The following is a 13,109-nucleotide window of genomic DNA, read 5'->3' as shown; positions in this document are numbered from 1 at the left end:
AAAGAACAATACGTGAAAAGCTCATAGGCATTGGAACAGTGATGGATAATTATGTCGGATGCGATTCCTCATGCAATAGTTATAACCTAGGGTGACACAGAACTATCTCCAATTCATCAATGTAATGTAGGCATGTATTCCGAATATAGTCATGCGTGCTTATGGAAAAGAACTTGCATGACATCTTTTGTCCTACCCTCCCGTGGCAGAGGGGTCCTAATGGAAACTAAGGGATATTAAGGCCTCCTTTTATTAGAGAACCGGACCAAAGCATTAGCACTTAGTGAATACATGAACTCCTCAAACTACGGTCATCACCTAGAAGTATCCCGATTATTGTCACTTCGGGGTTGTCGGATCATAACGCATAATAGGTGACTATAGACTTGCAAGATAGGATCAAGAACTCACATATATTCATGAAAACATAATAGGTTCAGATCTTAAATCATGGCAATCGGGCCCTAGTGACAAGCATTAAGCATAGCAAAGTCATAGCAACATCAATCTCAGAACATAGTGGATACTAGGGATCAAACCCTAACAAAACTAACTCGATTACATGATAAATCTCATCCAACCCATCACCGTGTAGCAAGCCTATGATGGAATTACTCACGCACGGCGGTGAGCATCATGAAATTGGTGATGGAGGATGGTTGATGATGACGACGGCGACGAATCCCCCTCTCCGGAGCCCCGAACGGACTCCAGATCAGCCCTCCCGAGAGAGATTAGGGCTTGGCGGCGGCCCGTATCGTAAAACGCGATGAAACTTTCTCTCTGAATTTTTTCTCTGCAAAACGGAATATATAAAGTTGGAGTTGAGGTCGGTGGAGCATCAGGGGGCCCACGAGATAGGGGGGCGCGCCCAAGGGGAGGGTCGCGCCCCCCACCCTCGTGGACAGGGTGTGGGCCCCCTGGCCTTGATTCTTTCGCCAGTATTTTTCTTATTTTCCAAAAATAATCTCCATGGATTTCCAGGTCATTCCGAGAACTTTTGTTTCTGCACAAAGATAACACCATGGCAATTCTGCTGAAAACAGCGTCAGTCCAGGTTAGTTCCATTCAAATCATGCAAGTTAGAGTCCAAAACAAGGGCAAAAGTGTTTGGAAAAGTAGATATGTTGGAGACATATCAACTCCCCCAAGCTTAAACCTTTTGCTTGTCCTCAAGCAATTCAGTTGATAAACTGAAAGTGATAAAGAAAAACTTTTACAAACTCTATTTGCTCTTGTTGTTGTAAATATGTAAAGCCGACATTCAAGTTTTCAGCAAAGATTATGAACTAACCATATTCACAATAACACTTAGGTCTCATGTTTACTCATATTAATGGAATAATCAACTAGCGAGCAATAAGAATAAATCTCGGATGACAACACTTTCTCAAAACAATCATAATATGATATGACAAGATGGTATCTCGCTAGCCCTTTCTGAGACCGCAAAACATAAATGCAGAGCATCTTTAAAGATCAAGGACTGACTAAACATCGTAATTCATGGTAAAAGAGATCCAGTCAAGTCATACCCAATATAAACTAATAGTAATGAACGCAAATGACAGTGTGCTCTCCAGTGGGTGCTTTTTAATAAGAGGGTGACGACTCAACATAAAAGTAAATAGATAGGCCCTTCGCAGAGGGAAGCAGGTATTTGTAGAGGTGCCAGAGGTCGGTTTTGAAATAGAGATAAATAACATTTTGAGTGGTATACTTTCACTGTCAACATAACAACCAAGAGATGGCAATATCTTCCATGCTACACACATTATAGGCGGTTCCCAAACAGAATGGTAAAGTTTATACTCCCCCTCCACCAACAAACATCAATCCATGGCTTGTCCGAAACAACGGGTGCCTCCAACTAACAAGAGTCCCGGGGTATTTTTGTTTGCAATTATTTTGATTTGATGTGCTTAAAGCATGGGACTGGGCATCCCGGTTACCAGCCATTTTCTCGTGAATGAGGAGCGGAGTCCACTCCTCTTGAGAATAACCCACCTAGCATGGAAGATACATACAACCCTAGTTGATACATGAGCTGCTCGAGCATACAAAACATAATTTCATTTGAAGGTTTGGAGTTTGGCACATACAAATTTACTTGGAACGGCAGGTAAATACCGCATATAGGAAGGTATGGTGGACTCATATGGAATAACTTTGGGGTTTATGGAGTTTGGATGCACAAGCAGTATTCCCGCTTAGTACAGGTGAAGGCTAGCAAAAGACTGGGAAGCGACCAACTGAGAGAGCGACAACAGTCATGAACATGCATTAAAATTAATCAACACCGAGTGCAAGCATGAGTAGGATATAATCCACCATGAACATAAATATCGTGAAGGCTATGTTGATTTTTTTTCAACTACAGGCGTGAGCATGTGCCAAGTCGAGTCACTCAATTCATTCAAAGGAGGATACCACCCTATCATACCACATCACAACCATTTTAATAGCATGTTGGCACGCAAGGTAAACCATTATAAGCTCTTAGCTAATTAAGCATGGCATAAGCAACTATAATCTCTAATTGTCATTGCAAACATGTTTATTCATAATAGGCTGAACCAGGAACGATGAACTCATCATATTTACAAAACAAGAGAGGTCGAGTTCATACCAGCTTCTCTCATCTCAATCAGTCCATCATATATCGTCATTATTGCCTTTCACTTGCACGACCGAACGGTGTGTATAATAGTAATAGTGCACGTGCATTGGACTAAGCTGGAATTTGCAAGCATTCAATTCAAGAGAGAAGACAAGGTAATATGGGCTCTTGGTTAAATCAACAATCATGCATATAAGAGCCACTAAACATTTTCATTATGGTCTTCTCCTCTCGACCCCAAAAGAAAGAAAAGAAATAAAACTATTTACACGGGAAAGCTCCCAACAAGCAAAAGAAGAACGAGAAATCTTTTTGGGTTTTCATTTTAATTACTACTACTAGCATGGAAATTAAACTAACTATTTTTTGGTTTTTCTTAAGGTTTATCAAACACACAAGAAGAAAGCTAGAAAAAGAAATTAAACTAGCATGGACAATACAATGAAAAAGTATGAGCACCGACATCTAGAATAAGTGTGTGAACATGAATGTAAAGTCGGTGAGAAATACGTACTCCCCCAAGCTTATGCTTTTGGCCTAAGTTGGTCTATGCCCATGGATCGCGGCTACTCTCCCCGGTGTACTGAGGAGTGTCATTGTATTGCCACCGACTGGCAATCTGCTCCGGATCCCACTGATAAGATGATGGACGATAAGGGTCCAGTGGTGGTTCCGGCTCAGGCTCTGGAGCTGATGTCTGGCCTCGGTGAGCATACATGGCCGAAGGAAAGACGAGGTAATGGCCTGCAGTTAGATCAAACAAAGAAGGCGCAGGCAGGGTAATAATCTCATTGTGTTTCTTATTAAATCTCAGGTTATACAGAAGCATCTTATCATCATTGTCAACAATAAATTCATGCACTACCATGCTTCTCTAATCTAAAAAGGTAGAGGGCAGCAGCGTCTCCTCTTTCTCATAATGCCTAATAGGTATCTTAAAATGTCTAGCAAGGAATGCAACATAGATACCTCCAAAAATGGGGCCCTTCATATGATTTAGGCTTAACCGTTTAGCAATAACGGCACCCATACTAAAAGTGTTATCACCGAATAAGGCATGGAGCAGAATAATAATATCAGGAACACTGAAGGTTCCACTATTTCCACGAACAATTAAGCATCGACTAGCAAATATGGAAAAGTAGCGTAAAACAGGAAAATGTATGCTAGTGATTCTCACATCGGAACCCTTCATCGATTCCCCTATAGTAATAGTGTCACTAAAACCTTCCACATCTTTACGATGTGGTTCATCTAAGCTGCCCTCAAAGGGTATTCTACAAAACGCACAAAAATTACGTAATGACATTTCCTTAGCCTCATCATATAAATGAAAAGATACTGAAGGAGGTGAATTCTTAGGATAATAGTAAAAGTTTTGCACGAAAGTATTGGTAAGTAAGAGATATTGTTCGATCCGGTCGTGGAGGAAGTCGGTGAGGCCCGCATTTTCAGCCAAAGAATAAAAGTCTTCATAAATCCCGGCTGCTCTCAAGAAATTATCACAAGGCCACTCACACGGCCTTACTTCCACTACGCGAGGAAGATTATACTTGCCTTTTTCTTTCTCCTTAGCTTGTTTATCTTTGGAGCTTTGGCTAGAAGAGCCCCTCAATAATCTCCTCATCATTTTCTAAAAATTTCTGAAATTTTTAGTAACTTCAAAATAAAAGTGAATAGAACTCAACAAGATTGATAGCAACTACTCCTGCAAGTGCCTAGAGCCTATATTATGCATTAGAATTACATGGAACCTCATAAATTTGACATGCAAGCTCAAGAACAGGGTCACCTAGGCAGCAAAAATTTGCAATGAATAAAGCACTAGAACAAAAACTAATTGGACCATTGGAGGAGTCACATACCAAGCAACAACCTCCCAAAGCAGTTTTGTTAATGAAGCTTTGAGCAAGGAGATCGAAAATCGCAGCAAAATGAGCTAGAACTCGTGCTTGAGCTGGATGGGGATTTTTTTGGGAGGAAGATGGAGTGTGTGGGTGCAGGAATAAGTGGAGGGGGGCCACCGTGGGCCCACGAGGCAGGGGCGCACCCTGTAAGGGTGGGCGCGCCCTGGACCCTCGTGGGTAGGTGCTTGCCCCCCTGCTATGTTCTCAGTGCCTAAAATCCTCAAATATTCTAGAAAAAATCATACTAAATTGGCAAGGCATTTGGAGAACTTTTATTTTTGGGATATTTTTTATTGCATGGATAATTCAGAAAACACATAGATAATACCAGTTTTGCTTTATTTATTCTAAATAACAGAAAGTAAAAAGAGGGTACAAAAGGTTGTGCCTTCTAATTTCATCCATCTCATGATCATCAAAAGGAATCCACTAACAAGGTTGATCAAGTCTTGTTAACAAAGTCATTCCGAATAACATGGAAACGGAGAAACTTCAAATAAAACTAAGTTACCTCTACGGGGATATGAACATCCCCAATAATAAGAATATCATATTTCTTCTTGACAGTAGGAAGAGGAAATTCGAAACCTCCAATAGTAATAGTTGGAATTTTTCCAATAGAATTGATGCTATGAACTTGAGGTTGTTTCCTCGGAAAGTGTACCGTATGCTCATTACCATTAACATGAAAAGTGACATTGCCTTTATTGCAATCAATAACAGCCCCTGCAGTATTCAAAAAGGGTCTACCAAGGATAATCGACACTATCGTCCTCGGGAATATCAAGAATAACAGAGTCTGTTAAGATAGTGACATTTGCAACCACAACAGGCACATCCTCACAAATACCAACAGTTATAGCAGTTGATTTATCAGCCATTTGCAAAGATATTTTAGTAGGTGTCCATTTATTCAGTTCAAGCCTACGATACAAAGAGAGAGGCATAACACTAACACCGGCTCCAAGATCACATAAAGCAGTTTTAACATAATTTCTTTTAATGGAGCATGGTATAGTTGGTACTCCTGGATCTCCAAGTTTCCTTGGTATTCCACCTTTAAAAGTGTAATTAGCAAGCATGGTGGAAATTTCAGCTTCCGGTATCTTTCTTTTATTTGTAATGATATCCTTCATATATTTAGCATAAGGATTTACTTTAAGCATATCAGTTAAGCACATACGTAAGAAGATAGGTCTAATCATTTCAGCAAAGCGCTCAAAATCCTCATCATCCTTCTTCTTGGATGGTTTAGGAGGAAAAGGCATGGGTTTCTGAACCCATGGTTCTCTTTCTTTACCGTGCTTCCTAGCAACAAAGTCTCTCTTATCATAACGTTGATTCATTGATTGTGGGTTATCAAGATCAATAGCAGGTTCAATATCTACATCATTATTATTGCTAGGTTGAGCATCAACATGAAAATTATCATTGACATTATCACTAGGTTCATGATCATCACCTGATTGTATTTCAGCATCAGAAATAGAAATATCATTAGGATTCCCAGGTGTGTCTACAATAGGTTCACTAGAACCATGCAAAGTCTTATCATTTTTCTTTTTCTTCCTTTTAGAAGGACTAGGTGCATCTAAATTATTTCTTTGAGAATCTTGCTCGATTCTCTTAGGGTGGCCTTCAGGATACAAAGTTTCCTAAGTCATTCTACCAGTTCTAGTAGCCACTCTAACAACAAAATCATGTTTATTATTTAATTCATCAAGCAAATCATTTTGAGCTTTAAGTACTTGTTCAGCTTGAGTGGTAACCATAGAAGCATGTTTGCTAATGAGTGTAAGTTCACCTTTAACTCCAGCCATATAATCACTCAAGCGTCCTATCATGAAAGCATTACTCTTTAATTCTCTACCAACATAAGCATTAATACTTTCTTGTCTAGCCATAAAGTCATCAAATTCACCTAAACATTGGCTAGGAAATTTAATAGACGGGATCTCAACTTTATCATATCTATAGAGAGAATTTACCTCTACTTCCAGTGTCGGGTTATCGAGACAATGTGCTTCTTCGACAGGCGGTATATTAAGACCATGTATTTCTTCAATAGGGGGTAAATTCTTAACATCTTCAGCTTTAATACCTTTTTCTTTCATTGATTTCTTTGCCTCTTGCATATCTTCGGGACTGAGAAATAGAACACCTCTCTTCTTCGGAGTTGCTTTAAAAATAGGCTCAGGAGTTGGCTCAATTGGCTCAGGAATTGGCTCAGGAAGAGTCCAATAATTTTCATTAGTCAACATATTATTCAATAATAGTTCAGCTTGGTCGACCGTTCTTTCCCTGAAAACACAACCAGCACAACTATCCAAGTGGTCCTTGGAAGCATCGGTTAGTCCATTATAAAAGATATCAAGTATTTCATTTTTACTAAGAGGATGATCAGGCAAAGAATTAAGTAATCAGAGAAGCCTCCCCCAAGCTTGTAGTCGATTCTCTTCTTCGATTTGCACAAAATTATATATTTCCCGCAAGGCAGCTTGTTTCTTATGAGCAGGGAAATATTTAGCAGAGAAGTAATAAATCATATCCTGGGGACTATGCACACAACTAGGATAAAGAGAATTAAACCAAGTTTTAGCATCACCCTTTAATGAGAATGGAAATATCTTAAGAATATAATAGTAGCGAGATTTCTCATCATTAGTGAACAGGGTGGCTATATCATTTAACTTAGTAATATGTGCCACAACAGTTTCAGATTCATAGCCATAAAAAGTATCAGATTCAACCAAAGTAATTATCTCAGGGTCGACAGAGAATTCATAATCCTTATCAGTAACAAAGATAGGTGAAGTAGCAAAAGCAGGGTCATGTTTCATTCTAGCATTTAGAGTTTTCTGTTTAAGTTTAGCTAGCAACTTCTTAAGATCATATCTATCATTGCAAGCAAGAAGATCTCTAGTGGTTTCTTCATCCATAACATAACCCTCAGGAACAACAGGCAATTCATACTTAGGGGGAGAACCATCATCATCGCTATCTTCAATAATTTCATTTTCAATAATTTCATTCTCTCTAGCCCTAGCAAGTTGTTCATCAAGAAATTCACCAAGTGGCACAGTAGTATCAAGCAAAGAAGTAGTTTCATCATAAGTATCATGCATAGCAGAAGTGGCATCATCAATAGCATGCGACATATCAGAATTAATAGCAGAAGCAGGTTTAGGTGTCGCAAGCTTACTCAAAACAGAAGGAGAATCTAGTGCAGAGTTATATGGCAGTTCCTTACCTCCCCTCGTGGTTGAGGGATAAATTTTAGTTTTATTGTCTTTCAAGTTCTTCATAGTGACCAGCAGATATAAATCCCAAGTGACTCAAAGAATAGAGCTATGCTCCCCGGCAACGGCGCCAGAAATTAGTCTTGATAACCCACAAGTGTAGGGGGTCGCAACAGTTTTCGAGGGTAGAGTATTCAACCCAAATTTATTGATTCGACACACGGGGAGCCAAAGAATATTCCCAAGTATTAGCAGTTGAGTTGTTAATTCAACCACACCTGGATAACTTAGTATCTGCAGCAAAGTAGTATGATAGTAATGGTAACAGTAGCAACGGAAAAGTAAATAAGCAAAGAACAATCTGTGAAAAGCTCATAGGCAATGGATCAGTGATGGATAATTATGTCGGATGCGATTCCTCATGCAATAGTTATAATCTAGGGTGACACAGAACTAGCTCCAATTCATCAATGTAATATAGGCATGTATTCCGAATATAGTCATGCGTGCTTATGGAAAAGAACTTGCATGACATCTTTTGTCCTACCCTCCCGTGGCAGCGGAGTCCTAATGGAAACTAAGGGATATTAAGGCCTCCTTTTATTAGAGAACCGGACCAAAGCATTAGCACTTAGTGAATACATGAACTCCTTAAACTACGGTCATCACCGAGAAGTATCCCGATTATTGTCACTTCAGGGTTGTCGGATCATAACACATAATAGGTGACTATAGACTTCCAAGATAGGATCAAGAACTCACATATATTCATGAAAACATAATAGGTTTAGATCTGAAATCATGGCACTCAGGCCCTAGTGACAAGCATTAAGCATAGCAAAGTCATAGCAACATCAATCTCAGAACATAGTGGATACTAGGGATCAAACCCTAACAAAACTAACTTGATTACATGATAAATCTCATCCAACCCATCACCATCCAGCAAGCCTACGATGGAATTACTCACGCACGGCGGTGAGCATCATGAAATTGGTGATGGAGGATGGTTGATGATGACAACGGCGACGAATCCCCCTCTCCGGAGCCCCCAACAGACTCCAGATCAGCCCTCCCGAGAGAGATTAGGGCTTGGCGGCGGCTCTGTATCGTAAAACGCGATGAAACTTTCTCTCTGGTTTTTTTCTCCGCGAAACAGAATATATAGAGTTGGAGTTGAGGTCGGTGGAGCATCAGGGGGCCCACGAGACAGGGGGCACGCCGAGGGGGAGGGGGCACCCCCCACCCTCGTGGACAGGGTGTGGGCCCCCTGGCCTTGATTCTTTCGCCGGTATTTTTCTTATTTTCCAAAAATAATCTCCGTGGATTTCCAGGTCATTCTGCACAAAGATAACACCATGGCAATTCTGCTGAAAACAACGTCAGTCCGGGTTAGTTCCATTCAAATCATGCAAGTTAGAGTCCAAAAACAAGGGCAAAAGTGTTTGGAAAAGTAGATACGTTGGAGACGTATCATCTTCTGCCTCCGTTTTCTGTCTTCAGCTCTTTGTCTGACTTGCTCTTTCTCGCAAGCCTCGTGAGGGGGCTGTGCGGGTTCCCTCGCGAGCCCTCTCTCTTTTGATTTTCATGAGGCTCTCTCATTCGAGTTCGCATCGGGAGCACCCCTCTCAGTCCATGCCCCTCGGGCATCGCGACACGAATCGCCGGGACATGGCCGGCAGCCCTTGCGACCAAGGTTCAGAAAATGATAGTCTCTCAACGAATTTTTTGCAGCTCTTAAGGCGCCCGGCGAGGCCTGAAGTAGGCACTTCGCGAGGCGGAAACTACTTCAAACGTGCCAAGCTAAGTTGTTCCTACACGCAGACACATAACAATGACGCCATGACACAGCACAGGAACAATAAATGTAGCATGTTAACTAGGGAATCATAGTTTGTTGCACACCCCCACGGGGCCCCATACTTGTCTCTCTCAATGCAGGAAGGAAGGAAAATAAAACAAAAGCAGCACGCGCCCTACAACAGTTCACAAGGAAGGATTCCTGGCGACCTCCTAAGCTCAGCCGGACCCCACCTCGTGCTTCACTGAAGCGCAGCGACGGGATGCCCCGCTGCCGCCCTCGAGACAGACACGGCGGCGAGGCAGTTGATTGTAGCTGTCACTGGAGGAGGAGCTGCCGAAGCTTGACGAGCCGCGGTTGCCACCGGGAGCGGGTTCACCTTCGCCCTCGTCACGACCGTCGCCAGAACCGAGCACCTCGTCGCCGTCGCTGTCTTCAGGGCAGCACAAAACGCGACGACCATCCCCTCCGAACACCCTCATGTAGAGGGTCGCGTCGCCATCGTACCTGAAGTGGAGGGTGCATGGCCTGCCCAGACCGCGGGCGCGGGCAAACGTCTGCCAGCCCTGGGCCAAGGCTGCGTTGCCGGCAACGGAGACCTCCACCCCGACCCAGGAGGCCCTACTGTAGCAGCCGTCCGCCTGCAACTAGAGCCCGCCTGGGCCAGTGGCCGGCAGCTCACCAACGAAGAAGCGCGGAAGCTGAAGCCAGCTGCCGGCCGGGTTTTCCGACCACACGACAAATTCCGGCAGCACCTCTGCCGAGTGGAAGCGCGGCTGGGGAGGCCGCGCGGCCACGGCACGCCTTCCTCCTGCAACCGGGCTGCCTCGATATGGGTGGCCCCCACCACGTGAAGGGCCACCGCCGCAACCGTGGGAAGCCACGGCGGGGGTCGCGGGGTGTTTGCGAGGACGACCGCGTCCGCGCTTGGGCGGAGGAGAGCCAGGCCCTTCCTGGCGAGCCTTCCCCTTCTCCGCGGCCGAAAACCTCTTCGCAGGCACCATGGGGGACACAATAAGCAATGGAGCGAGGGAGGAGAAGCGAGTGGAATGGGAAGATATGGGCGACGGGGGCTTTCGCCCCCCTCATTTATAGCCCAAGGGAGGCCAACCGTCGACCTCCACGATCGCAGGTAATGATCACCCTTTTTGCATGCAGCAGGGACTCGTCAAGTCGGGCGGTCGCCGAGGCAGCGTTGGGAAGCGGAGACGCCCACGTCCAATCAGTCGCCACACATCAACCAAGGTCGCAGGCTGTTGGGGCCCGCGGCACTCCGCACTTGTCCTTTGGCTTCGCCGCTAAGCCAAGTCCGAGCGTGCCTTGGGCCCGAGGCTACTGTCGGCGTTTTGGGAACGGGGGTCCCCGGACTTGCCTGCCTACGGCCTGCGGCGTGGCTCCACCAGTGGCCCAGTGCGGCCCGTCTTCATCAATCAACACTCAAGACCCTCGCGAGGGTCCAAGCCTCGCGGGGCAGGCGACACGAGGCCCCTCAGGAGTGGCCTCACCAGGCAGGCTCGCGAGGGAGGCGGAGAGATCAAGGCAAGAGGTACCTCGCGAGGTTCCCGTGAAGCAAGCCATGACGACCAAGGCCAGGCGGGCGCCAGGCGGGCGCCAGCCCTCGCAGTGTCCTTGTTTCCCCTTTGGTGCTAAGGGAGCAAGCGCAGGTGCGGAGTACCGAGGCATCAGGCAAAGGTTTCCATATCGGTGCAACAAGACCAAGACCAGCAGGACGGCAGGACGGAGGTCATCGTGGAGCCCAAGACGGCGTCACCACCAGCGCCTTTGATAGGCGAAGGCCACCTTTAGTCAGGATAGCTTGTACTAGCTGTGCCCTTTGAAATTGGCCGTTGTTGGATCCCTTCTCGCTCAATATTTGGGGAGAGGACTGGGGCCTCTATAAATAGGGCTAGCCACCATAGTAGAGGGGACGAATCATTGAGATCATCCTCACCCACACAAGTTCGCCGGCCACAAGAACACCTCTCCTCAGGAGGTTGTTCTTCCCTTGTACTGTTCATCATCAGCCCAAGAGGCAATCCACCACCGCACACAGGAGTAGGGTATTACACCACGACGGTGGCCCGAACCTGTATAAATCTTGTGTCTCTTGTGCTGCGAGTTCATCAAGCTAGCTTAGGGATCGCGGCGAGGCTGTGAGCGTGATTCGGTAGGGGGGAATCTTCATGCGCACCCCAGTGTTCGAACCTCAAGGGTGTTGCCGGAACCCGATATCCGAAAGTATTATCCATGCTAGTTTATTTTCTTTTCTAAGCCTTCTTCTTGTGTGTTTGAAAAACCTTAAGAAAACCCAAAAAAATTAGTTGTAGCTTTTAGCTAGTTTACTTTCCATGCGTGTAGTAGTAGTAATTAAAAGAAAATCCAAAAAGATTTCTTCTTCTTACTTTTTGCTTGTTGGGAGCTTTCCCGTGTAAATAGTTTTATTTTATTTCTTATTCTTTGGGGGTCGAGAGGAGAAGACCATGATGAAAATGTTGAGTGGCTCTCATATGAATTATTGTTGATTTATACAAGAGCCCATATTACCTTGTCTTCTCCCTTGTATTAAATGCTTGCAGATTCCAGCTTAGTCCAATGCACGTGCACAATTATTACTATCCACACCGTTTGGTCGTGCAAGTGAAAGGCAATAATGACAATATATGATGGACTGATTGAGATGGGAGAAGCTGGTATGAACTCGACCTCTCTTGTTTTTGTAAATATGATTAGTTCATCGTTCCTGATTCAGCCTATTATGAATGAAACATTTTTGCAATGACAATTAGAGATTATAGTTACTCATGCCATGCTTAATTAGCTAGGAGTTTATAACGGTTTACCTTGCGTGCCAACATGCTATTAAAATGGTTGTGATGTGGTACGATAGGGTGGTATCCTCCTTTGAACGATTCGAGTGGCTTGACTTGGCACATGTTCACGCATGCAGTTGAAACAAAATCAACATAGCCTCCACGATATTTATGTTCATGGTGGATTATATCCTACTCATGCTTGCACTCATTGTTGATTAATTTTAATGCATGTACATGACTGTTGTTGCTCTCTAGTTGGTCGCTTCCCAGTCTCTTTCTAGCCTTCACGTGTACTAAGTGGGAATACTGCTTGTGCATACACTTCCATAAACCCCAAAGTTATTCCATATGAGTCCACCATACCTTCCTATATGCGGTATTTACCTGTCGTTCCAAGTAAATTTGTATGTGCCAAACTCTAAACCTTCAAATGAAATTTTGTTTTGTATGATCGAATAGCTCATGTATCAACTAGGGTTGTCTATATCTTCCATGCTAGGTGGGTTATTCTCACGATGAGTGGACTCCGCTCATCATTCACGAGAAAATGGCCGGTAACCGGGATGCCCAGTCCCATGCTCAAATCAAATCAAAATAATTGCAAACAAAACTCCCTAGGGACTTTGTTCGTATGGACGGTACCCATTGTTTCGGACCAGCCGTGGAGTGTGCTTGTTGGTGGTGGGGGAGTATAAACTTTACCATTCTGTTTGGGAACCGCCTATAATG

The sequence above is a fragment of the Aegilops tauschii genome, chromosome 2, assembly GCF_002575655.3.
Source record: "Aegilops tauschii subsp. strangulata cultivar AL8/78 chromosome 2, Aet v6.0, whole genome shotgun sequence".
Classification (NCBI taxonomy): Eukaryota; Viridiplantae; Streptophyta; class Magnoliopsida; order Poales; family Poaceae; genus Aegilops; species Aegilops tauschii.
Note: the sequence above shows the minus strand (reverse complement) of the source record.